The following is a 26,690-nucleotide window of genomic DNA, read 5'->3' as shown; positions in this document are numbered from 1 at the left end:
TGCACCTGTTTTTGATGGCAGGAGGAAAACCCAGAGAGAACAAGCAACTCAACAGAACAGGGGTTCAGCCCTAGGTTCCCCAGTGCCTTTGTAGGGTTTGGGTTTGGGTTAGGGTTAGGGTAGGTACCGGGGAATATAGGTACACTCCCCTCAACAAAAAGGCCTGTCCTAACTGAGAACTGAACACGAAATATTTGAGCTCTGAGGTGGAAGTGCGAACTCAAAAATGTCAAAGTTTTGATCTCAACTGTTTTGAACCTCTAGAGGACTATCCTGGTTTGGAGGCTGTGATCATGAACACAGCTTTAATAAATAAGACATTTCATTGTCTGCAACTGTAGTTCTTTTCCTGCCCTTTAACATAGTGAAAATAGTTTTGTAAGTTTCTCATCCAACAGCAGCCCACATTTGCATTCAACAGTCATTCTTTCTTCCTCTCCCTCTTTGTTTCATTCAAAGATACATGTACACACATTCTGATACACACACAACCTCACACTGTTGTAGAGGAAGATGAATGTGGCATCAGACAGGCAAAACCCCCGAGTGGAAAAACTGACTCTTATATATTCTGACATTTATAAAGGAGCCTTCAAACTGGTCATGATTTAATCATAGTTAACACACACATACACACACACACCTACACAGACACTCATATACACACACACACACCCTCTCTGTCTGTGTCATTTAATCATTGCTAATGTACACACATGGGCAGATCCATCCACATATTTTACACATACATACCAACACTTATTACACAGCTTGGTTAAATTTAGTATTGTACACACACACACACACACATACTTTTTCATGTATTGTACCATGGGCGACACACAAACCAAAGGATTAGTTTTGTTCTTCCATTAAATTATACCTATTTCTGAACATAACTGCATTTACAACATTACAGTATTGTAGCATAATTCTGAGTCATAGGGACTAGATGTCGACTATTTCCTAATCTGTGTGAAATCATCAGGAGGAAGAAGAGAGAACAGAAACATCTGGCACAAGGAAGAAAACATAAAACTGAAGAAATATGGCTTATGCGTTAAAGAGAAGTTAAACGTAAAAATAAGTGTTGTCAGTAAACCCACAACCTCTGGACTGTATTTGTTAATGGTTATATTAGATTAGATCAGATTAGATTAGACTAGATTAAATTAGATTAGATTAGATTAGATTAGGTTAGATTGGATTATATTAGGTTAGATTATATTAGGTTAGAATTTAGATAGAACTTAATTGATAAAATTAAGGTTCCAATAGCAACACAACACCAAATATACAGTATAACAAATATTACACTGATTTCTATTGTTTATTTCTAGATGACTTATTATCTGAATAAATGCCTATGCTCACTTTTATAGCTAGAGGGTTGTGTGTTTGAATCCTACTCAGACCACACCTTTGTATGTTGAGTTTGCTTGTTTTCTATTGCGGTTTCCTCAGGCCTTTTTCAGGTATGCATTGACTGATTTTCCTGTCAGTGCCCTTTGACCAAAATACTGAAGAAAATCTGGAGTTGGAAGCCTTCAATGGCAGCTCACTGCTCCTAATTTGCTATTAGCTGCTAATGTTACTGCTAGATGATGTGCAGTGTTGTGCAAGCTACTTCCAAACTGTAATCCATTACCAATTACTTGTTACTGTTATTTAAAAGTAATTCCTTACCTTACAATATAACTGGGTATGGTTACATGATGTTTTTTAAATCCTATTTATTTTTCCAGAAGAAATTAATTCGGAACTAAAGTATTTTCTCTTCTGTTTACATGGAAATGTTAAACCCGAATAAAGGTTTACATGAGGTATTAATGAGTGAGCTAAAGGGTTTGCGCTGCAGTGCTCACGTTGCCTTGTTCTCGCAGCCCTTCTGTTAGCTTAGCTTAGCATAGTCACTGCATTTCCATGGTCACACGTAGCCAGTTTTTTAAAGGCGATTTGTTGTCTTTTGTAAGTGATTTTCTGAAATCTGATTCTCCCTAAATATTTCTTTAGATCTGCGACTTACTGCACTCACACGATCTTGGGACTGTTGTGTTGACAGAAGTTGGAAAATCTTTTTGTTGGAAGGAATGCATGCACTAAATTAGCCTTGCTTTACCGTTTTAGCTTTGCATTAGTTTTTATTTCCCAAGATTTTATTAGTGCAGTAAGTCACATCGCCATGTTTTGAGCCTCAAATTGTGATCATATTGACCCCACCGGACTGTCATATCGGTACCTGGACTCTTGTATGTTTTATCTGTCTTGTGTGTCATTTCCTGTTTTATTTTGTTAATCCTCCTCTTGTGTCATGTCTGGTGTCTTTGCTTCCTCTCCCTGATTGTTTCACCTGTGTTGATTACCTGTCTCCGCCCTGATTTGTTCCACCTGTGTCTCATTGTCTTCCCTCCCTTCTGTGTATTTAAGCCCTGTGTTTTCCCCTGTCCTGTGCCAGTTCATATTCCTTCCTTGTGTTGTGTTTACCTACCAGCGTGTTCTCTGAACCTGTTCGTTCCTGACCCGGATTGTTCCTCGTTTTCTGAGCCTGCCTGATCCCCTCATTGGTACCTCTGCCTGATTCTGCTACACTGGTTTTCGACCTTTTGCCTGGACTCACGGTTAGTGCTTTTGCTTTTCCTCCATGTACCGTTGCCTGTTTTTGGATCTCCTGTGTATGACCTGGTTTGTCCCCTGACATTTCTCTGCTTGTTTTTAGTCGGGTTCCCCTCGTGTGCTCCCGACCCGGGCAGAGAGCTCCCCTTACTGGATTCGGACGTCGTGACGAATTCACACAGACTAACCTGCGAGGATTCTTTAAAGAAACCTTTTTGTGAACTGTTTTTTCTGTCCGTGTTTAATAAACACTCATTAACTTTATTCCTGTCTGTTGGTTGTGCATTTGTGCCCAAGTCTTGTGTCTCTGGTTCTAACACGGACTAAAGTAATGATTAGGGAGAACTGAATTTCACTCATAAAATACTATGAATCACCTATAAAAGCCTGGCTACGTCTGACCATAGGAATGAAGCGATTAAGCTAAGCTAACGGAAGGGCTGCAAGAACAAGGCAATCGGTGCACTGCAGTGCAAACTGATTTGCCCACTTATCAAACTCATTAATGCATGACAAATGAATGAATAAAAAAACAAGTGATGAACTATTCCTTCAGGGTTTTCCAGGCTGGTAGATCCCATCAGAATAGCACACTGGAACGGTTTGGGTTGACTAGACTGCATTGCATATTCTTCTGCCAGCACAGAATGTGTGCGTCATCGCGACAGGACAACACAACGAGCATGTGCAGAATGGCAGGAATAAAGTCCAAACGGAATAAAGGGTTTACATGTCCAAGGAAGAATTTTGTTCGGAATTAAAAGGGGATTAAACCAGTGACTTTATTCAGGTTTAAATTTAATCCAAGCTATTCTTTTTCAACTGGAATAAGGTGTTTACATGGGCATCTTAAATAGGATCTAACGTTTAATCAGATTAAACCAGGAATAAAAGTTGTAATGTAAACACATGGACTGTCTCAGAACTGTACTGCGTTACATGTGTAACCCTTTCACCACCGGCTCGTAAAATAGAGAAACCCTACTTAACACTAAGGGAAGCTTTAAGGCTTTTTAGACTCAAATATGTTGTCATATGGTGAAAGAGACATCTCATTGTAAATTTAATGTCTAGGGTAAATTATGACTCTCACTCTGTTTAATAAGTATTTAGAGGCTAAGGGGAATATGTCTGGTATTTTTAACCCTTAATGATATGTAAACATATATATTTTAATTGCTTTATGAATTTCACAGCAAGCAATAACCCACAATCACAGTGTCTCAGCTTTCTTTGGAGTTATATTAACAAAATGGGAATTCAAAATAATGAAAACACTATAGTATGAAAAATTTAAAAAATGACCCGGGATTTGATTTGGTCTTTGTTTTAAAATGTTTCAGCAAGCTTGTATTAGAATCGCTGGCGCGCTTTAAAGTTGGAGTTTATGAAGAACAGGTTAACAGTACCTCCATGTGGACAATGATCACAGCTCCTACCGCCTAGAAACTTCCTTCGGTGTTCTCTGGTCTGAAGCAGCACAACAGCGATGAGAAGCAGGAGCCACAGCCTCACCAACAACAGGGAAAAAGTCCGTTTTCTGCGCTGAACGCAACCCGCAACATCAGCTCCTCAGGTCTGGCGGCCTCCTCTGGCATCCATCCCGGGGAAGAAATCTGGGTAAAGCTAGCAACGGCTAAGCTAACTTGGCTAGCTCAACTTGCAAAAAGAAAAAAAAAATGCTCTACCAGTGGAAAACAGTCCAAACTCAGCCACTTGTGAGTGTGGCAACCAGCAAACAGTTCACGATCCAACAGAAACAGAAAATACACAATAACACAGTCTAGTCTGTCTCAGGTCTCACAGGTATCCGTCTCCGCTCTCCGCCATTTTCCTCCTTCTTCTTCCTCTCTCAGGCACGTGACCCGGAAATGACAACTCTATGGGGTCATTAACTCTCAAACGTAACAAGAATTACTTTTTAGCTTTTTTAAACTACTGAAACAATCAGGAAATACATTTTTAAAGGCACATATTTTAACTGTAAATTATTTATGCATTTTAACCTCTTACTTTCCTGAGTAATAAGAGCTTAACCTTTACAACAGAATATTCATGAGGCATCTTATCAATAACTTAAATGTTCTCACATTTTGAAGAAAAGACAAAAATATATATGTATAACTGATATTTATCAGGTTATTACACATGACCCGTGTATTTGTACTTTTGAGTTACATTTAGACTCGTCATAAAAGGTGCGTGCACTGCAGTGGCGGCTGCTCGTCTTTCAGAGAGGGGAAACTCATTGTTGGTTTACATTAAAAAAAAAATAAGGCAAGTTATTTAAACATAAATTCGGCCCTCCGTTCCTTTTTAAGAAAATGATCAGTGACCTTATCGTACCAACTAAACAAGAAAATGTTGAAATTATGTTAAATTGAAACGAGGAAGTACAATGAGTGGGTTTTATTTACAGTGCAAGAAATGAACAAGTAATTTCGTAGTGGTTTCTCCCTCGATTTCACAAGCAGAATGGCAGTATTAAACTGAACTCTGTCAAGTGAAGGAGTAGATCTCAAAATAGCTGTCAATCAAACGGGATTCAGCCTTTCGACTGATCCTCCAATCAGCACGTAGAAGCCTGGCGTCCAGCCCAGCCGAGGTCCGCCCACAGCTCCATTCACCCCCAGAGACACCGGGCATCTGGGGGCGGGACAACATCGTGGCGTTTATCCAATTACTGTCCGGTTTTGAGGCAATGAAAAAAACTGTTCCACCCAGTCCCATTGAAGTGCATGGACGCTGAGCGTCTACGGGCAAATGCACTGAGCAGAGATGTGTGAGAAAACAGTGCAACGGGAATGTATGAGAAGTGAACAACATCTAGTCTATTAATTTGTGATAAAGCTGATTCTGAACGAACTTGTCGGTGAGATGAACATGTTCTAACACATTTGTAGTCAATGAAATGTCAACACAACCGTACATATTTGACCATTTAATTTTCATAATTTTAGGGGAAGCCGAGCTTCCCTTGCAGTCTGTGAGAAATTGTCTCTGGTGCACAGTAGAATCCAAACTTCCAATACAAGAGATAGGAGAGCCTTTGGACACCGAACTACATGTGCACAGATAGCTCAGTAAGTAACGCTACAGGCTACGATGTTTGAATCCTAGTAGGAACGCTTGCATTTTTTTCAACATTTTACATGTTCAAACAGGGCTGAGGATGCCAGTAGATAAATCCACAATTGATAAAAAATTCTAACTAGTCCTAGAAACGTTAGCTTACCTTGTCATTACTGATCACAGGGATCATGCTAACTATCTTCTGTAAAACAGGGTTGGGGTTAGTAATGAGCATACGTCCATGTGGACAATGGACTGTCTTCTGCCATCTTCACCCATTGGCTGAACACCAACAGGGAATAGAACTTTACTGATTTGATTCCTTAAGGTCTCGCGGTCTTGCTGTTTTTTATTTTTCATTTGAGCAACTAAATTATGGGCAAAAAGTGTGTTGTAACACAAACCCTATTGAACATGTACCGAGTAAAATATTACTGAAAATTGATTAGTAATGCCTTACACTACTGCGTACAGAAAAAAAGTAATCAGTTAATGTAATGCATTACTTTTGCAACGTGTTACTCCCAACACTGGAGCCTCAGAACAAAGCCTGACGGCATTAGAAAGAAACAAGGTGAAAAGTTTATAGGTGTGCCTCAGAAAGCTGGAAAAGAATCCCAGTCACTTGCTATTATTTAATCATTAATGTTTAAGGGTAAATAGCAGATCCAGTTTTAGTAGTCAACTATAAAAAAGCTCACCAGCTGAAATTCCCACTGTCATGATGAATTATTGTACTGTGACATTTTACCGCACATTATTTTTTAATGTCTTTCATACTCTGTTTATTCTGAGTGACGGAGTGGGATTTGAAAATGCCATGTTCAACACATCCTCCATTCATATCGCTGTGGGGAAGCCTTTTCAAAACAGGTACTCCGTGTTTCTGTGGAAGGGACGACGTGGGGGGAAAGAGAATTGCATTATGGGGCTTCGTTCCAGACAAAAACAACAGGGAAGAGACTTGGGCATAAGCGACACTTAAGAGCAAATGCACTCACATGCCCTGACACACACTCACACTCTGCTGCGTTACATGGACTCTGTGTGTTTGTCACTGTAAAATCAGACGGAGTCACATGTATGCCGGGAGGAGGTGGGGGTTTTAACTGTGTGTGTGTGTGTTTTAATGCACACACACCATGCCTTCGCCTCCCTCTGTGAGTCCAGAGTTGACTAAGCTATGTCCTGTCGGTTCAGACGCTGGCTCACATCTGACTGTTTAATGCCTCCCTTCAGTTTTCCCCACTTATCTGTCTTCTCCACTCATCTCTCACCTCCTCACTTCCTCTATTTCCTCATCGCTTTACCCTTTCTTGAGATGTCTCATATGATATGCTTTTCTTTCCATTTGTTTCATCGTCGTTTCTCATCATATTTCAGTCTTACTCTTATGTAAGGACAAAGGTTCAGAGACAAAAAAACAGCATCTTTGTAAAGTAAAACTGCTTCATTTTGGTAGATTTGTATGTGCTTGTGTGCTAAAGCAGTGACGTCCAAGTCCAACCTGAATGGTTACATGTTGCTTCATCAGTAAGTGAAATGGTGACTCCATACCCGTATTTTAAAGCTTTTGTTCATGAGTCAAACCTCTACAACAGGGCTGTCAAACTCATTGTAGTTCAGGGGCCACATTCAGCCAAATATAATCTGAAGTGGATCAGACCAGTAAAATAATAACAGTGAATAAAGTCAAATTATATTGTGAAAATGTTTATCTACAAAGTCTTCAGAAAAATAAGTGCAATCTTAACAATATTATTCCTCTGTAACGGGTCAGGTACAAAGGCTGAACCCAAATGCAAGACCAAAAGACAGACGTTAAGTCGAGTGCATCTATTGAACACTGTCACAAGGGTTAAGGCACAACACAGAATCTGTGAACCCGCTGAGTTCGGGGCTTGACGTCTGGGCCGTGAACGGGGTCAGCGGGCGGCCAGTGTGGCCGAGCCGGAATAATCCCAACGGCACCCCGACTAGGGAAAAACAGAGGGATGTCAAAAAACAGACCAGGTCATACACAGAAAGGCAATACGATAGGCAACGGGAGATGAGGGACAGGCAAAACTCATGGTCAGTAATCCAGGCGATGATCAAAACACACAGGTAATCGTTGGAGGCTGAGGTAACAAAGGGAGTAGGCAGAATCAGAAGTTGGGTGAACGAACCAGGTCACAACAGACGAGCAGGCAGAACAGGAACAGGCAGAATCGGTGGTTGGAAGACAAAACAGGTCACAACGGGCAGACAGACTGACAGGATCCAAAAACACTGGTGAGTAAGCACACGAGTGTAGCAAACAAACTGGTAGAGAAACAGGGGAAGACACAGGGTTTAAATACACAAGAGGGTGGGAAGACAGACACAGGTGGAACACATCAGGGTGGAGTCAGGTAATCAAGAACAGGTGAAACAATCAAGGAAGGGAAGTAAAGACACCAGACATGACACATGAGGGAAACTTCACAAAATAAAACAGGAAATGACAGACAAAACAGAAAAGACAGACAAGACAGAAAAGACAGACAAGACAGACAAAACCCAGACACAGTCTGGGAGCCGACATGACATCCTCAGTTTATCATTTACACATGTGCATTATAATTACAAATAAGGATGCTCCGATACCGATATGAGTATTGGCATCAGCTCCAATACTCAGTGTGTGTACTTGTACTCGTACTCGTAAAAGATATCCGATACAAATGCACCGATACCACTTACAGCCGTTTGACATTCACAGTTCAGTGCAGCAGGTACGCGGCGGTGGAATAATGTGTGTGGAGTGTGAAGAGTGTGGAGATTTTTCAAAATAAATGACGGTGATAAAAGTAACGCTGACTGCAAGTAACGTTAAAGACACAGACAGATACGGACGCAGCGTTCTGTCCGTCGTCTGCGTACATTCCATCCGTTTTCTAGGTGCTGGCGGATGCGTACCCAGAATGAGAATACCAGCGGGAGTACGGAGCAGTGCGGACCGCCGCCAGCGGAAGTGAAAACGAAACTTATCACTTATTTCTCTTTTCTCTACCTGCTGAAGCTAAGCTGTTAAACCTTACCAGTGAAAACGCTGCAATATAAGTATCACATTAGTGTAGCCTCTGTCGTCTACATGTTTGTTATTACTGACTTTCTTCTTCTTCTTCTTCTTCTCAAAAAACTTTACTCTTCTTCGTGGCATTTGTCCAGTATGGTTAATTAAGATTGGCGCCCCCTGGTGGATTAATTGAGAAACGCTCATTCCAACACATTAAATGTCAGTAGCAGCACTTTGTTCCAGTCAGACTAATGACAAGGACAATAAAGCACATTTACAGAAGGAACTAAGAACTGGAATGGGATTATAAAGTACTCATATTGGTACTCAGTATCGGCAAGTACTCAAATGTAAGTACTCGTACTCGATCTGGAAAAAAGTGGTATCGCTGCATCCCTAATTACAAACATACAAAATATTTAGTAACAGGCAGAAAATTGTTAAAATTGCACTTACTTCTCTTAAAACATTTCAGGTTGTTCATATTTGTTCAGGTTATTCACACTTTTTGTAAAAGGATAGTTTGTAAATTTAAAAATGGTCATGTAACTTTTCTCTATTTTTATTTTTATTTATTTTTTTTAGTTTAAGTTTTTGTTTGTTCTTAGTTGATTTTTTAGAAAACGAGAAAAATGGACATGCTCATACCTGTGCTGAGTATACTGAAAATGTGTCCTGTTAAAAAGATTATTAAAAAAAAAAAAAAGTTAATGTTTTACTTTTTTATACTAAAACAAGAAGACAATTTGCAGTTTTTATTATTTATAGGTTATTATAATAGTACTAGTGCATTGACCCGTGGGGAATCATGAGTCATATTAATACCGATTTCTAGGGACTGAAGTTTGTAAATGTGTCGTCCCTGTTTGTAACTTCATTTCCCATCATGCAGCGTGGTACTGTGCTTCCTGTCAACTGTCATGGGCAACACAACGTGATTGTAAGGCTATTGTATTCCAAAAGTACTAATATCTCCCAAAAATATTGGTCCTATCAACTTGCAAAGATATTTAATGTGCAGATGAGACTGTTCCTAAACTGTAGGTATTAAATTGGCCAGTTAACGCATCTGAATTTCTCAGAACTGTGCAGATACACAGACCTTCCAGTATTATGATAGTATTTTACTGGTCTGACCCACTTGGTCTGTATGTGTCTTTGGAACCTGAATTGAAATGATTTTGACAATATTGACTGTTAATATCTTAAGTGTGATTTTTGCATTTTACAAATTCATCCCATGGGCTGGATTGGACCCCTTGGCGTGCCGGTTGTGGTATGTTTGACACCTGTACTCTACAGTATCTAGTGCAATCCTGCAAAGCCACTCAACCTTACCTGTCAAGAACCTGAACAGTTCCTTGGTACGGTGCTTGTGTTGTACAACAGTAATGTCTTACAACATGAGAATCAGTATGGCATGACACTGGACAGTACAAAAACCTGTATCAAGTCATATGTGAAAATATGTTTTGAGAGTTTTTCAATTTGTTATTTCATAATTTGTTGTCATTTTTAGAAGATTGTCTGAATTGTCGTCTTGTTCTATGAATTAATAATTTTTTCAGTTTTTATTTTATTTTATTTCATTTTTTATTTCTATTTCTATTTTTTTAGCCATTGTTGCACAACGCTATGCAACAAAAATATCTTGGAGTGGGATGGTCTGAAATATAGAAAAAGTTGTTTTGGCAATAAAATGGTCCCAAAGTGAATAAGTAAATTATGCTGAATCATTTTCAACATGTACCATCAAACTGTGAGCAGCAGGATTAGAATCTGCATTGTCCTTAGTTGACATTAGCTGACTGCATTTCTAAGATAATGCAAACAAGCACAGGATTACAACTGTGAGTCAAATAAGGACACACAGAATTCTTCTTCTGTCAGAGTTCTTTTCTTTGAGTTGTTTAGAACTGTTGCTCTCTGGACTCTGTAATTTAGTTTCATCCACTGGTCATTTTATGCTTCAGAGATAGCTCATACCTCTTAAGGACCCCAGGAAAATGTGATCCGCTCCTGCCAGATATGACATTATTACTCCTTAAAGCACAATAAATACTGCAGGTTTGTTCTGTCCCTGATAAAAGATGAGAAAAGGGAGTGATCTTAGGTTGTGGCAAATAAAACAGTGGTCATACATATCACAGTGTGACAGGTTCAAAGATGGCTGCTGTCCTGGCCTTGTGACCAAAGATTGAGATAAAAGTCTGATTTTCTAACTTTTTATTGAAGTCTACCAGTTGTTTGTAGTGATTGCAGTATGACATTTTCTTTGTCCTTGTGTCTTCATGTATTTTGCATTTATTTTTGTCTGAGTTACAATCAGTGAGCCTTGAGTATTTGTTCGTCCATATTTGTATTGTCCTCTGTTTCTGTGTTTTGTTTTCTTTTAATGTTGTATAATGCCGATGCCCTCTCCTGTTACTGCAGAACAAATAAACCCATGGGTACAAATAAAGTTACCTTGACCTTGACTCACAACATTCTCCATCTCACAGTGTTTGGCTGGTACAACTTACTGAACATCTACCAACTATTAATAAACTATTGATCAGTGCAATAAATGTGTACCTGTTGTTAAAACCACTTACATCAAGCCCTATTTGTAAAATTGTCATCCCTGTTTGTTTCCAAGATCAGATTTTTTTTTTTTTTCCATTGATCATTAACCCTTTCATGCATAGTGGTCACTCCAGTGGACAGTTATTCTCCAGCTGTTCTCTTGTATATTCATGGGTTTTGTTGTTTTAGTTCCATATCAGCTAACACAGAGGACACTTTTGCATCATCCCATAATAATACGCTGACATTCATACCATTACTGTAACTTTGACGTTCTTGATAAACCTGATCTGCACTAACATGTTTAGTGTAAATCAGTTGCTAATTGTTATTACACTTTTTTTTTTGTAATACAAAGGTTATTCATTTATTTATTTAATCATTATTTATTTATTCATTTATTTATTTTTTTTTTCTCCATGAAGTGAGTAATAACTAGTATTAAAATATGTTAAAATGTGAGAAAACATCACATTAGCTGCATTAAAAATGTTTTCATATCACTTTCTGATACTGGGTTTTAAACACATGTTGCTTTGCTTCAAAAATTAAATCCACGGTGTAGCTGAGTGGACATTTTTGTAACTCCATGAAAAAAAAAGTCAATTGCATTGTTTTTTTCATGCCTAAGGAGGAAAAAAACACTCAAGAAAAAATCTTGACTACGGTCCTCATAATTCATGCATGAAAGGGTTAACTAACCTGGACAACATGTTTAATTCTTGTCCTTTACTTGCATCATAGCTTGAGATCCAATAGTTTTATCATTGAACAGTTTGCTTGTGTGTCGTATTAAATCCCTGTCAAAAAAAGTGTGGTTGTTGACAGGGCCGGACTGAGACTCATTTTCAGCCCTGGAGTTTCATACCTCAGACCGGCCCACTTTAGATCACGACCAGTTATTATTAAAATCATGCAATTCTAACCTTACATGTTAGGTCTACACACTATTCTGCAAAGCCTTCTAATTCAGTGTATTTTCTAAAATATTTCCAATTCAGTGCAAGTAAAGGTTGCTTCACAATGTGGATTTATTTCAACAGTGAGTGCACATCGACATCTCCAACATTATTATTCCTCACAACACAACATTAACAGAATCTATATTTTTGTTCTTATAAGTGTTAACATTTTTCAAACCTTTAAAATGTTTGAAATGAAATGAAAGAATATATAAAAATATTTCATAAAAAAAATAATTAAAAAAAAAAAAGCTTGCTGCACTTTCTAATAACTCTATCATTTTTGTATCCTCTGCAACAAAAGATTTCCATCACAACTTACTTGCGGTTTGTTCCATCGTTGCTATTGAAAACTTTTGGTATAGTGATATTAGGGGTTTGATGAGGATGATAAGAAAAAAACATGTGTATCCTGTGACTGAGGGCGAGCAAAGCAATCAAAGCTAACAACAGACTCCTCTTCATCTGTGTCATTTGTGCCTAGTGGTTCAGGGTTGTGCTGCTGAGCTGCTCCTCTGTCATCAGTAGACTCTGCTCTCCCTTTCACACTTCCTCCAGTTTCCCTAGACTCACCTGCACCTGTATCACAATAAAAAATAATATCTACAGACATTTTGACTTACTGAACTAATTAAGATATTTACATTGGCAAAATATGCAGGCTTATTTAATATTACTTTATGCTATTGCCTTTCAGTTGTGGGCTTTGTGTATTTACTGTCTCACTTTTAATAATAAAAAATAAAATAAGTCAGGACTATGGTTTGGGTCTAGAAAGTGGTTTTACTGGAACTAATGCTTGTTCACACAGTCTGTTCCAACAGCTCACCTTTTCCTTCCATCCTGACAGGAACAATCCCCTCATCACTACTGGCTCCTGGCTCTGCTTCTGACACTAAAGCACATTTTAAAAATGGTCAAAATTCTCAGCACAAATCTTCTATTTTCAAAGCCTTGGTGTCAGTTTCATTCATGTAGTTCTGAATCCTGGAGCATCTCAGAGCACCTTTCATATTGAACAGGCCTACACCATACTCTTCATTGGAGCCTATTTCTTCTAATCCTCTTCCCTCTCTGAGCAGTCCTACCTGCCCACTCTGCACTTGTGGGCTCATGGCTGGTGTCTGCTGCTGGATCTGCTTTCTGAATCTGAGGAGCTACAAGACAAAGTTTCCCAGTTCTGTGGCGTCGCATCATACTATTATTTAAATGACATAACGTTATGTTCCATGTCACAATGCCACACGGTTCACTGACTCCATAATTAACTAGCTTGAAAGGTGGTTTACCCGGTTCGTCGTCCTTATTAGTTTCCAACCGGAGGTCGTTTTTGTGAAAAAGTTGCAGATTTTGTCACATTTGGCTGTGTTTGCTTCCAGAGCTTTCCTCTATTTAATTCTTGCTTCTCCACACCACCCTTGCTCTTTCTATTATCCATGTTTCAAACAGCAAACACAGCTGACCATCCACAGCCTACAGAGCACAGATGGTATATGCTCCACAGCTTCAGTATAGAGCTACTAACAGTATGCAAGGACAGATTACGCCAGGTCACGGTGTGTCCGCAAAAAAACAAGAGGAAGAAAACAAACAGTTTGCTGGTAGAGGGGGTGGGGCCCAGGAACAGCGGCTGCAGATTACGTGATCAACTCAGTGCTATGACTGAACACCGCCCCCCCCCCCCCCCCAAAAAAAAAAAAAATATTAAATACATATTTAAAGTGAACTCCGGCCCTCGTGGCCCAAATGTTACACTGGCCCACCAGGAATTGTCCCGGTCCTCCCGATTAGCCAGTCCGGGCCTGGTTGTTGATAAACTTGTAAGAGTGCTGAAATTACACATTCTGTAGGAGCCTAAACAAGGTATAAGGCTCATGATGACAACCATTATCCATCATCAAAGAAAAACCTGTGTCTGTATAATTACAACAACAGTCTGTTCATTCACAGGATCCACTTGAAGGTTCAGATTAAAACATTACATTCAATTATCAATGGAAGGACGTTGTATTGCAGTTGACATTACAAATATTACAAGTTGCCACTTTAATCCAGAGTTGTGAAACATACGGCCAAATCCAGCCCGCCAAAGGGTCCAATCCAACCCGGTGGGATGAATTTGTGAAATGAAAAATTTACACTGAAGATATTAATAATCAATCCAGTCCAACTCATTTTAGCTCAGGTTCCACATACAGACATATTCAATCTCAGACACTGTGGACTATCAAACAGCTCAAATAATGTACAAAGCTAAAAATAATCTTTTACCAACAAATATACAGAAATTATTCAGTATTCATAAGGGGGGTTATGATTTAAGGGGGAAAATTAACTTTAAAATTCCCTTAATACACACGACTAGGAAGGGTTTTTGTGTTTCTGTCAGCGGGGTGAGACTGTGGAACAGATGCAATATAGAGTTAAAGCAATGTCCAAGCATGAAAGAATTTAAAAAGAGGTACAAAGACACAATTTTTCAGAGATACAGGGATGAGGGAGGGCTTGGGGATCACTGGGTGTGATAAAGATGTACAAGTATGTGGTAAGTGTGTGTAAATGTATGTATAGGTGTGTATGTGTGTGTGTATATATGTAGGTGTATATGTGTGTATAGATCTGTGTATGAATAGGTATTTACATGTATGTGTTATTGTATTATGTGTTTATGTAAATCATATTATATGTGTTCATAATAATATAAAGCCAGAAACCTAATTATTTACTAGTAAGTATCAGTCATATTATGGCATAGTGTATAGATATGATTAGACGAGGAAGGTTATTATTGTTATTAATTATATAAGGAGAAGAGGTAGGAGTTTATAAGTTGTACTTCTTCTCACTCCTTTTTGAATATGTAATAAATGTCTTATGTTTAAGTGTTTTGTTTATTTATTTTCTTCTGTTTGACATTCATGTTCAAAATAAATACATCAATCAATCAATCAAGTGGATCGGACCAGTTAAATACTATCATAATAACCTGTAAATAATGACATAAACAAACATAATGACAATTTTTGTCTTTTTGTTTTAGTGTACAAGAAATTTAAATTACATGAAAATGTTTACATTTACAGACTGTTCTTTCAAACAATGTGAATAACCTGAGCAAATGCAAGCAACTGTCTTAAAAGAAGTAAATGTAATTTTAACAATATTCTGCCTGTTACTAAATATTTTGTTTATTTGTAGATCCACTGGATCTGTAAGTTGTCATGCACATGTGTAAATGATGAGCTGAGGTCTAATGTTGTCACAATTTTACTTTTTTCCCCCAAAATTTCATGTTCACATTTTTAAAATATACTTTGTAGATGTAAACATTTTCATAATATAATTTTACTTTTTTCACGGGTCCGGCCCACTTCAGATCATATTGGGCTGAATGTGACCCCTGAACTAAAATGAGTTTAACATGCCTGCTTTAACCCTTGAGACAGTATTTCAATGGAACGGGCTGTGTGGAATTTGCATATGTGGAAGTGTCAATGTACGTCAATAAGAGATTTAGGATGTTTATCATGGCACCTGGTTGAACTCCAAAAAGTAGTTAGATCAGGGGTCAGCAACCCTGGTCCTCGAGAGCCACTGTCCTGCATGTTTTAGATGTTTCCCTCTTCCAGCATACCTGATGGTCGTTATCAGGCTTCTGCAGAGCTGGATGATAGGCTTATCACTTGAATCCGGTGTGTTGGAAGAGGGAAACATCTAAAACATGCAGGATAGTGGTTCTCGAGGACCAGGATTGCTGACCCCTGAGTTAGATAGTCAAAACTCTGTAAAAACAAAACAAAACAAAACAAAAAAAATAAAGGAAAATCATGACAACACTGCAAACAGTAAAAACAAAAACAACAAGGAAAACAGAATTTAAAAAAAGCCCAAACCATCTATTTTTTACAGCGCGTCCGTCTCACTCACTGCTCTGTGTTTTGCCCCCAGTTCCACAGGTGGTGAGGGGTGCACTGAGCATGCTTTGATGCCTTGGTCTATTCTATCAGCACGTTTTGAAAATTTTCCTTATGAGCTAACGGTCAATTTTTAAGAACATTTAAAATAAATCATATATTCAGAACGCTCACCACAGACATGTCAGGGATTAAAGGGTTAAAATAATCACCTGAGGATTTAGGGTATGGCTACCAGGACATTATATATGGGTTGTAAGAAACAGATTACTCAGGCGACATTTGAGAAAGAAAACATTTCCGAAACAAGAAGCTCAATAATTTCAGCAGCTTTTTCAAGCCTCTGCAGTATCCCCATAAAGAGCAACGCTGTCACCTATGAAGAAGTGGACTTTTTAAAGGTACATCTGTAGGACCACACAAAGGTTAGAGGAAAACCTGGATTTGTAAAGTGAAAAACTAAACTTCTAACTTCAATTATCCTTCATTTTATACTTTCACAAAGTATTTCTGATGTCAGGCATCAAGGGCACCACTACCACTTGTGGACCCCATGAAAGGTAACAGTTGTGGGCCCTTTCATAAAATTCTGTATCATGTTGATCTGTCGGAGGAGGGGGGTGTGGTCCATACATAATGTCACTTATGCTAGCGTGAAAACGAAACTGAAACTTAACGTCTGATTCCCAACTTGTTGTCTCTTTTACACAGCGGATCTTACACAAAATTTTCACAATTTCTAGCCTGATGCCACTGGACTCCCTCCACTGCTCTATGGGTCCCCCACAAATGCTGGGCCCCATGAATTTGTCATGTTTACCCCCCCTTATCAGTGCCCCAGTAAGGCATACAATACATTACCATGTTCCATATATTCTCAAGAACTAAGACCAACGCCTGCTGAGTTTTCGTCTGGCCTATGAAAGTTTTATCTGATAGGGGTGTAACGGTACAGAAAATTTTCAGTTCTGTACTTATTCAGTACAGGGGTCTTCAGTACGATACATTTTCGGTACAGTGAAGGAGACCAGTGGAGGGGGGGGTGGTAATGGGGGTGTGCGCTCTGTAATTACACAGGACATTTCTACAAAACATTGTTGAGTCATTAGTGCACTAACAGGCACCCCACATGTTATATATTTTTTGTATTTTTGAATGTTTAATGTTCATTTATGGCAAACACTTTAATTTACTGAGTGTATTTGAACATCTCACAGTATTCCCTGAGATGCTGTGAACCAGTGGCGGCTGCTCGTCTTTCAGAAAGGGGAAGCTCATTGTTGCTTACATCAAAAAAAAAAAGTTAAGTTATTTCAACATAAATTCGGCCCTCCATTCCTTTTTAAGAAAATGGTCAGTGACCTTATCGTACCAACTAAACCATAAAACGTTGAAATTATGTTAAATTGGAACAAGGAAGTACAATGAGTGTGTTTTATTTACAATGCAAGAAATGAACGAGTAATTTCATAGTGGTTTCTCTCTTGATTTCACAGCAGAATGTGTGACGGTATTAAACTGAACTGTGTCAGTGAAGGAGTAGATCTCAAAATAGTTGTCAATCTAATGGGATTCAGCCTTTCAACTGATCCTCCAATCAGCACGTGGAAGTCCAGCGTCCAGCCCAGCTGAGCTCCGCCCACAACTCCATTCAACCCAGAGATGCTGAGTGTCCGGGGGGGGGGACAACATTGTGGCATTTATCCAATTAGCGTCCAGTTTTGAGGCAATGAAAAAAACTGTTCCATTCAGTCCCATTGAAGTGCATGGACGCTGAGTGTCTACGGGCAAATGCACTGAGCAGAGATCGAAAGAGAAAACAGCGCAACAGGAATGTATGAGAAGTGAACAACATCGAGTCTGTTGATTTGTGATAAAGATGATTCTGAACGAACTCGTCTGTGAGATGAACGTGTTCTAACACATTTGTAGTTAATGAAATGTCAATACAACCGAACATATTTAACCATTTAATTTTCATAATTTTAGGGGAAGCTGAGCTTACCTTACAGTCTATGAGAAATTGCCTCTGCTGTGAACATGACCTCACAGTAACACCACAGCAGAGGCACGGGGAAGGAGAAGAGGAGCAGGTTCACTGGATTTTGCCAGTTTGAGTTAAAAAAAAAACAACCTTTTTGCTATAAAGGAACCTGTGGACTCTTTTGTGCCACAAAGCTGCAGAAAACCAAAAACCGAATATGAAACTTAACATGCTTTGAACGTCCAATCTGGCTTCTATGCCTCTGTTATACTCTCTGTTGTCATGTTTTGGTTGTTTGCAGCAGCAGCAGTGCTGAGAATTCACCACTGCTGCATGTATATAGAGGAAACCCTGCACATGGGTTCTGCTTGTGTCCACCCTGCTTCCAGAGTGTTTGTGTTCTCCACTTAGGCTACATGTATTCGTTTATTACACCTCTTGTATCGAAGGCCCAAACACAAACGAGTGCACCGTTACACCCTTATAATCTGGCATTATTCATACAGGACAGTCTCACAGAACACAGACCTACTTTCATTTATAAACCTTCTATAAGGTTGTGTTGAAAAAAAAAAAAAAAAAAGAATCCTGAAATCTTCCTGACTCTTACAATTAAAGCTTGTTTTCCTAATGAAGGCAGAGAGATGGACAGAGTCCGTAAAACCAGGATGTGGTCGGGGGTGAATGCTGGACTCAGCTACTCTTTGAAGACAGTTTGGTGCAGCTGGTCGAACAGGAGGAAGTGGACATGCAGGACTGCACATCCAAATATTATGTGTCACACCTGACAGGCCAGATGGCTGCGACCGGCATCACAAATGTTCTATCAGTATTGAACACACACAGAATCCCAGGTATGATTCAGTGCATTTTACTGCCCCGTGATTGTTTTTTAAGTAGTTTCCATTAATTTTGATTTTTTATTTTTAATTCTGTTTTATTTTTGCAGCAAGAGTTTTTATGGCATATTGAACTGAGAGTGGAACTAAACCAGATTTTCATCTTTTTCTCCTTTGTCTGTCCAGACTCTTACTTAGTTTGATAAGAAGTCTAATTCTTTGTTGAGTGGTAACATTAGTGCGTAGCAGCAGTGATACACTTCTGCTACAGTGGAATAAAAGCTGTTTTTCCACTTTTTTATAATTCAAATCACAAAAGTTCAAATTCAAACAGAAATATGCGGTATATTGAGCAAATATTATAACATTAGCCTCATAGCATAATTGCCTAAGTCATACAGTATATGGACAAAAGTATTGGGACACTTTGAATTCAGGTGTTTCTTTTCTTTTATACTGTCATAAATATCATTGCATTGGTTCGTTTGGTTTAAATTGTTATCTTTGCTTCCAAAATGCCTCAGAGATGGTTTTGACTTAATTTCTCTCAATGTTGATCTTTTTTTTTTTTTTTTTTAATCCATGACTATGATTTTAAATATTCTACCTCTAAATTTCTAAAATATTTTTCTCTGGCTATATATATATATATATATATATATATATATATATATATATATATATATATATATATAATCATAAGTAAATACCTACTTTTTTCACATCTTGCTTAGGAAGAAAAATCTCCCATTATAGAGTTTATTAAAAAATATATGGACAAAAATATTGGGACACATCATGGCTAGAGCTCATTAAATGTCCTGTTCATCCTGATTTGAGATAAAAATATCAATATTAATAACCAATATGATATTTATCACAATATAAAACTATATTATGACTTTTATTGTTTTGTATCCCAGACCCCTGTTAGAAAAGAAACAGCTAAACTCAACATGTCCCAATACTTTTGTCCATCTTTGTAAGAGTTAGGCAATCATGGTAATGATATGTAAATCATGGGACAGACACTTTACAGTTGCCCTTAGTTTTATTGTGTATTGATAACTAGCACAGTGTTTTGGCTCTGAATAGAAGTATGCGCTCCAACAGAGGACATACATGTAGTTTGGGTGAATGCTGGGAAAACACAACCATCTGAATGAATATATAGTTGCTTAAATCTGGGAGTTCTACCATAAATGTACTAAACCATGAATCACGAAGTTGTCATTCTTAATTCTAGAACATGACTCCAAACAGACTTGAGCAGACACTGGGTTCAGGTCAGGTTACATCAGCAGCATTCCCTTATTTTGTGCCTTTGCAGTGTATTTTGGGTCATTGTCCATCTGCACAGTGAAGCAACAGACAATGACTTAATGCAGGGCTTTGGAACAACTGGACAAACTATTGTCCAATTATTTTGGGATGCACAGGATTTGGTAGCTCTGCTCCTCGGTTTTCTCAGACTTTATTAGTGATTTGAGTAGAGAGTTTTTCTTTGGAATATGAATACAGATAAAACAGATGTGAGAGCAAAATTTTGTTGCTTTAATAAAAAGAAAATGCTCTGCAAGCACAAAACTGCTCTGTTGCATTTCATTAAACTATGCTGGGGGTGCAGATTATAAAGACAATATAACCCTCATAGCAAGTTCACTCAAATTAAAGCTGAAATTCAGCACCTACAGCTCATAATTGCTTTTGTCAGCTCCACAACAGCGTGACAAACAATGACTATATCAAATTTATCACTGTAAATTTTATTGTCATCAACTATAACTCTTTAAAACCGTATGACTCGCCTTACTATCTTGAAGGAAAGGTAGTTTAAACAAACTCAGTTAATGATCCTGTAAAGAAATTAAATCAATGGGCTGAAACTAAGTCTGGATCTAATTTTTATTTACAGTTTTACCACAATTTGATTCACCAAAACTGACATTTAATTGGTTACTTGGTTTATAATATTTGGCCATATATAGATCTTATTGAAATTAGATATCATTTTGTAATTTTTGGATATTGTATTAATGTAACTCACACTTTCTAACTTTGTGATCAATAAAGCAAGATATGTGCAAAGATTTTTTAATTTATTTGACATTTTATGAAGGGAAAATCTGATGGTAAACAATGATATTTACTGGTCAGTGGCTACATACATAACTGAGTTTTCTCAAATACAAGGATGTTGTGACTGTTGGAATGTAGGGAAAGAAAAAGACCCTTAGTAAACATGGATTTCACAGCGCTGAGAAGAATAAAACCCTCCATCTCTGATGAACAGTCAAAGAGATTTGTCAAATAGACAGTTATAAAATCTCAGTAGACCCTTTTTTGATACCTGACAGTCTTTGACATCCAGAACAGAAGTTTGAAGGTTCAACCCTGGGTCAAAACAGAAACGTCAATTCAACATTGAGATAAAAAAACAAAAAAAACAAAACAAAACAAAAAAAAAAAACATACAAATTTAATACAAAATTCAGGCAAATCAAAGAGTTTTTTTTTTTTTTTTGTTCATGGTATATCTTCATTTTTTTTAAATACTAGTCAGGAAATGGCTTGTTTTTGTTTTTTCATTTCTAAATGAAACTCCATTGGCTGCCAGGTACATGGTCTCTGACTGCTCTGGCCAACATATTCACACCCATTTGCTACGGGTTTTGATGCTACTGAGAGTGTGTAACATCGACTTGGCAAGTTATGAGAGGAGTTAAAGGAGACAGCCTCACATAAAGGCTAAAAAGAACTGCCTTTTATGCCCCCAATACAGAGCAAAGTAAGTGTCTAGTTCAGAAAACAGGCCAAAAACTCAACAGATGGGTTCATAATTTATAAACACTGTCAAATTTCCATGTGAACATTAAAGTAGTTTTTATCATTGGTCTTGTTAATAATGAATAATAACATAACCCTTCATAATTCTCTTTTTTAGGATAGGACACAGATATGCAATTCTTTGTTCTGTGTAAACAAGTATTTAAAATGCGAATTAAATTAGCATTTTGCCCAAAATTTCCATCCTTGGTTTATTTTACAGTGTTTGGAATGAGGATAAAATACACTGTAACTTTTATACTTTATGTAATTTAGACCACTGAAAGGTTATGATGAATAAATGTTAACATTTTCATATATTTCTGCTGAGGAGGATTGTACATCAACGTAATCCACTTAAAAGAGTGGATTATAAAGGGTTATTGTAACAGCACTGAAAAGGAGGGTGATTATTGAAAGATGCTTACGTTTACCTCGGATCATGTTTGTAATGAATGAAAAACATGTCAAAATATCTGCAGAAAAGCTGCGAAATTATAACTGGTCTTCTGCAGTACTGAATGTAGTCAATAGTGTAACAGTGTGTACTAGACTCAATAACTGAACAATTTAGAGCATATATAAAGTTAAAGAATGTTTCTACAGCATAAGTAGGTGTAGCTGTTCTCAATACACATGTGTAATCAAACTATCATTACAAAGGAATTAAAAGTGTTAGAGAATGGAGCCTTCAGGCACCTGCCGTACGTTCACTTCTGTCCAGACGCTGACTTTATGGGGAAATTAAACTCAAGTATTATAAAGCTATTTGTCTGTATATGTCAGCCCTGTGATGGCCTGGCCAAACAGCCTTCACTGGCTGGTAGCTGGAATAGACTTAAGTACAGTGACACATAAAAACAAATAATACAATACCATCAGACTGAATTAAAAAGCACATTTTTCCAACCATCACTATTACATGAACCAGCTTAAAGGTCCAATATGTAAGATGGGCTTGTGTGCTTTGTGTCTGGGAGTTGGTAGTTTGTTGACAATAGCTAAATCCATCATTTTCATTTTTTGTGCTAACTCTAAAAAGGTGGAAATCAATGTTTTAAAGTTAAGCTAACTATTTATTTAAAGATCTTTATTTAATTCAAAGAGATTTACATATTTAACAAATCACTTACCCTAAACCCAGCCCACACATATATACACATCTATAACTCCTAACAGCACAAATACACACACACACACACACACATATATAGTTTACATGATAGTATATAATATATATGATAGTATATATATATGTATATGTCGAGGCCCAAAACGGAATCTGGCCCGATTCAGAATCGGGCCGGCCCAGAATGGAATTCTATTCTAGGCCGGCCTAGAATGGAATCCTGCTGCTATAATGTTATTTTTATACCATGTTTAATGAAAATGATCCATAATTCCATAATTTGTCATAATTTTACATTTTCAGTCTTACATACCTTGAGTCACTATTGTCAATTTCAGTCGATTTCACTGTACCATATATTGGTGGGGAGTACCACAAGGTTCTATTTGTAAATAAAGTGTATTATAGTTTACAATTAAAATGTTGTTTGTTTCATTTTTTTTTCACATATTTGCAAATTCCATGTATTGAATTTTGTAATAATTTAGATCATTTGCATTAAACATGGTATAAAAATAACATTATAGCAGCAGGATTCCATTCTAGGCCGGCCTAGAATAGAATTCCATTCTGGGCCGGCCCGATTCTGAATCGGGCCAGATTCCGTTTTGGGCCTCGACATATATATATCCACTACCAGTAGGGATGGGAATCGAGAACCGGTTCTTTTTGAGAACCGGATCCCTGTAGCTCGATTCCTTGGAATCGTTTGCCTGCCTGCTTAACAACTCTGCTTATCGATTACGCCTTCATTGCGCAAATGCGATGACGTCACATGTACGCTCCATTGTTAAGGCAGAAATGGTCTAAAAAGATGACACCAGGGCCATTTGTAACACTTGGAAAGCTTCCATGTCTTCAAAAGGGTGGAATCCCTCTAGTATGCTCAAACAGTTGCTCACACAGCATGTGATCCATTCACAAGAATGTCACGTATTTGGTACGCTACTTAGTGACGCTTGTGAATGTAGCGGCAGAGTGAATGCCAGGCCCAGTTCCAGTTCCGGTTCCGGTTCCGGTGCGGGCAACAAACGTCATACCAAAATACAAGTTTCCGAAGGTAGGGGAAAGGAAATGAGGGGCATAACAAGCCTAGTCGAGTCGAACTGGTTCTACATAGTGAACATGCGACAATAGAGGAATTAGTAAAATGTCTTAAATTTGACTTTCACTGCACGCCGCCGACCGCCCCCCCGAACCGGGCCCGGCTTCATCTGTTATTATTATTATTTGTACATACTGTATATGTTATATTTTATGTGCAGATGGAAATATAAAAGACAGTTAATGTAAACACATCCGTTTGTACTCTTTTATTCCCTCACCCAATGAAAATCGATAAGAGAATCTGTTAGGAATCGGTTCGATAAGCAAAATTGATAATGGAATCGGAATTGTTAAACTTTTAACGATTCCCATGCCTAACTACCAGTCAAAAGTTTGGGCTCACCTGTTTTTTCTTTATTTTCATGATTATTTCTATTGTAGATTCTCACTGAAGGCATCAAAACTATGAATGAACACATACGGAATCACGTAGTTAAAAAAATGTGACATAACTCAAAGCATGTTTACCTCCGCCAAGGAGGTTATGTTTTTGTCAGGGTTTGTTTGTCTGTCTGTCTGTCTGTTTGTCTGTCCGTTAGTGTGCAACATAACTGAAAAAGTTATGGACAGATTTTGATGAAATTTTCAGGGTTTGTTGGAAATGGGATAAGGAAGAAATGATTAAATTTTGGTGGTGATCGGGGGTGGGGGGGCCCACGGGGGGGGCGTAGACCTCTGCCAAGGCTGATCAGTGACCCCCGATCACCACCAAAATTTAATCATTTCTTCCTTATCCCATTTTCAACTAGAAGCACTCGGAGAGCGCAGACCTCCGCCAAGGCTGATCAGTGGGCCCCCCCGGGGGCCCCCCCACCCCCAATCACCCCCAAAAGTTAACCATTTCTTCCTTATCCCATTTCCAACAAACCCTGAAAATTTCATCAAAATCTGTCCATAACTTTTTGAGTTATGTTGCACACTAACGGACAGACAAACAAACAAACCCTGGCAAAAACATAACCTCCTTGGCGTGGGGGGCCCACGGGGGGGGGCCACTGATCAGCCTTGGCGGAGTTCTGCGCTCTCCGAGTGCTTCTAGTTTATATTTGAGATTCTTCAAAATAGCCACATTTTGCTTTTATTACTGCTTTGCACATTCTTGGCATTTTCTCAATGAGCTTCATGAGGTAGTCACCTGAAATGTTTTCCAACAGTCTTAAAGGAGTTCCCAGTGATGCTGAGCACTGGTTGGTCCATCTGTGGTCCATCTCATGTCTTTTAAATGAGAAGGTGAGTCCAGACTTTTGACTGGTAGTGTATATATAATTTTTTTTTTTAAATGAGAAAAAGTTCAGAAGTCTAATGTGTTCCATGTACATGTTTGTGATGTGTCCAGTGTTTTTCTTCTGCGTCATTGGCTCAGAATATGTTAGACCACTTTGTAACTGTCTTGTTTTCCAAAGTTTAACCAAAATCACACATTATTTATGGGAAAAGCTTCAGTTAGTTTGATGGCATCTTTTCCTCCAGGAGTTTACACATGACTGATTGGTAGTTATTTTGAGTAGTTTAGACAGGTTATTATTTATTTTTCTAATCATACTATCCTTATCCTGCGAGCAAGGAATGTGCAAACACTGCTGTCGAAGAGGTTGTGATTTGAACCCATGTGTGCAGAGTACAATGGATCGGCAGTCCATCACTTTAACCACTCAGCCACCTCATCCTGTTAAATGTTTTCTATCAAACACAGCAACATCCTGTTTACTCATTTCTGTGAAGAAAATTGGGCTGGTTTGTATAAGAGTGCTTCACTTCAGTATAAATTTGCTGCAACTTTATGGTTCAAACAACCCTTCAACTTGGCATTGTCTGTAAAATTACAAACAAAAGGCTTGTTTGTCACCGAACAGACACAGAATATGTGTTGGTAAGTTCAGCTATTATCGCATAAAAAAACAGCAGGTACATTAGCAGAGAAGATACTTAGTGAACATTGTATATTTTATCATTTAAAAGTACTAAACACCCATTCCGAGTACAGTGAACGTAAAGACATAAATAGACAATACTTGCACACAGTGTTTTGCCAGTTTTCTACTTTTCTTATCACCTCAACTCACCTTGACTTGGCACGATTGGGCCTGGTTTGGCCCTGAGCATGTTCTATATCCACTGCAAACAGAGATAGCTGAAGTCCTGCCCCTTCTGCTCCTGCCTTATGGGATATTATATATATATGCAAAAAACCTTATTATTCATTTATCCTTATTATTTATTTATCCATATAGTTGTGATAGTGTTTGTCATGTACCTACTGGGAAGGTAGAGTTTTCTATTGTTGGTACCAATAGCTTCAGTAGTAGTCCAATTAGGTTCATACTGTCTACTAGAACTTATAAAGATTTCTTTTTCTTTTTTGTCAGATGGAAAAAAGTTAATTCCTGTTCCCTGACAAACCAGGATAAAACAGCTGACAATGACACGTCACAGTAACATCAAGTGACCCTTCTGAGGAAGACTACAGGTTGTAGCCGAAACAGTTCAAGGTAATAGAATTAAGTTTTTCCCATCTGTCTGACAAAAAAGAAAAAGAAATCTTTATAAGCTTCAGTAGTAGTATATCCACTTGTTAGTACTTAGAGTAGTAGTATTATAGTATTAACAGTTATGGGTAGTTGTACCTCCTTTATCGCTAA

The 26,690-nt window shown here is 38.1% G+C and overlaps 1 long non-coding RNA gene and 1 other non-coding gene across 2 annotated transcripts; both read right to left on the bottom strand.

Annotated features, from left to right (window-relative positions):
• Nucleotides 1–1,585: 1,585 nt before the first annotated feature.
• LOC115427518 (uncharacterized) lies at nucleotides 1,586–9,685 on the bottom strand. Its single transcript, XR_003936499.1, has 3 exons — nucleotides 9,522–9,685; nucleotides 5,476–5,478; nucleotides 1,586–1,597 (listed from the first exon to the last, which is right to left on the bottom strand). It is a non-coding gene; the product is annotated as an uncharacterized LOC115427518 (long non-coding RNA).
• A 15,950-nt stretch (nucleotides 9,686–25,635) lies between these two features.
• On the bottom strand, nucleotides 25,636–25,717 carry trnag-gcc (transfer RNA glycine (anticodon GCC)). The gene has a single exon. It is a non-coding gene; the product is annotated as a tRNA-Gly (tRNA).
• Between the last annotated feature and the right edge of the window lie 973 nt (nucleotides 25,718–26,690).

This window comes from Sphaeramia orbicularis, chromosome 10, assembly GCF_902148855.1.
Source record: "Sphaeramia orbicularis chromosome 10, fSphaOr1.1, whole genome shotgun sequence".
Taxonomy (NCBI): domain Eukaryota; kingdom Metazoa; phylum Chordata; class Actinopteri; order Kurtiformes; family Apogonidae; genus Sphaeramia; species Sphaeramia orbicularis.
This window is presented reverse-complemented; position numbering and strand designations above follow the sequence as displayed.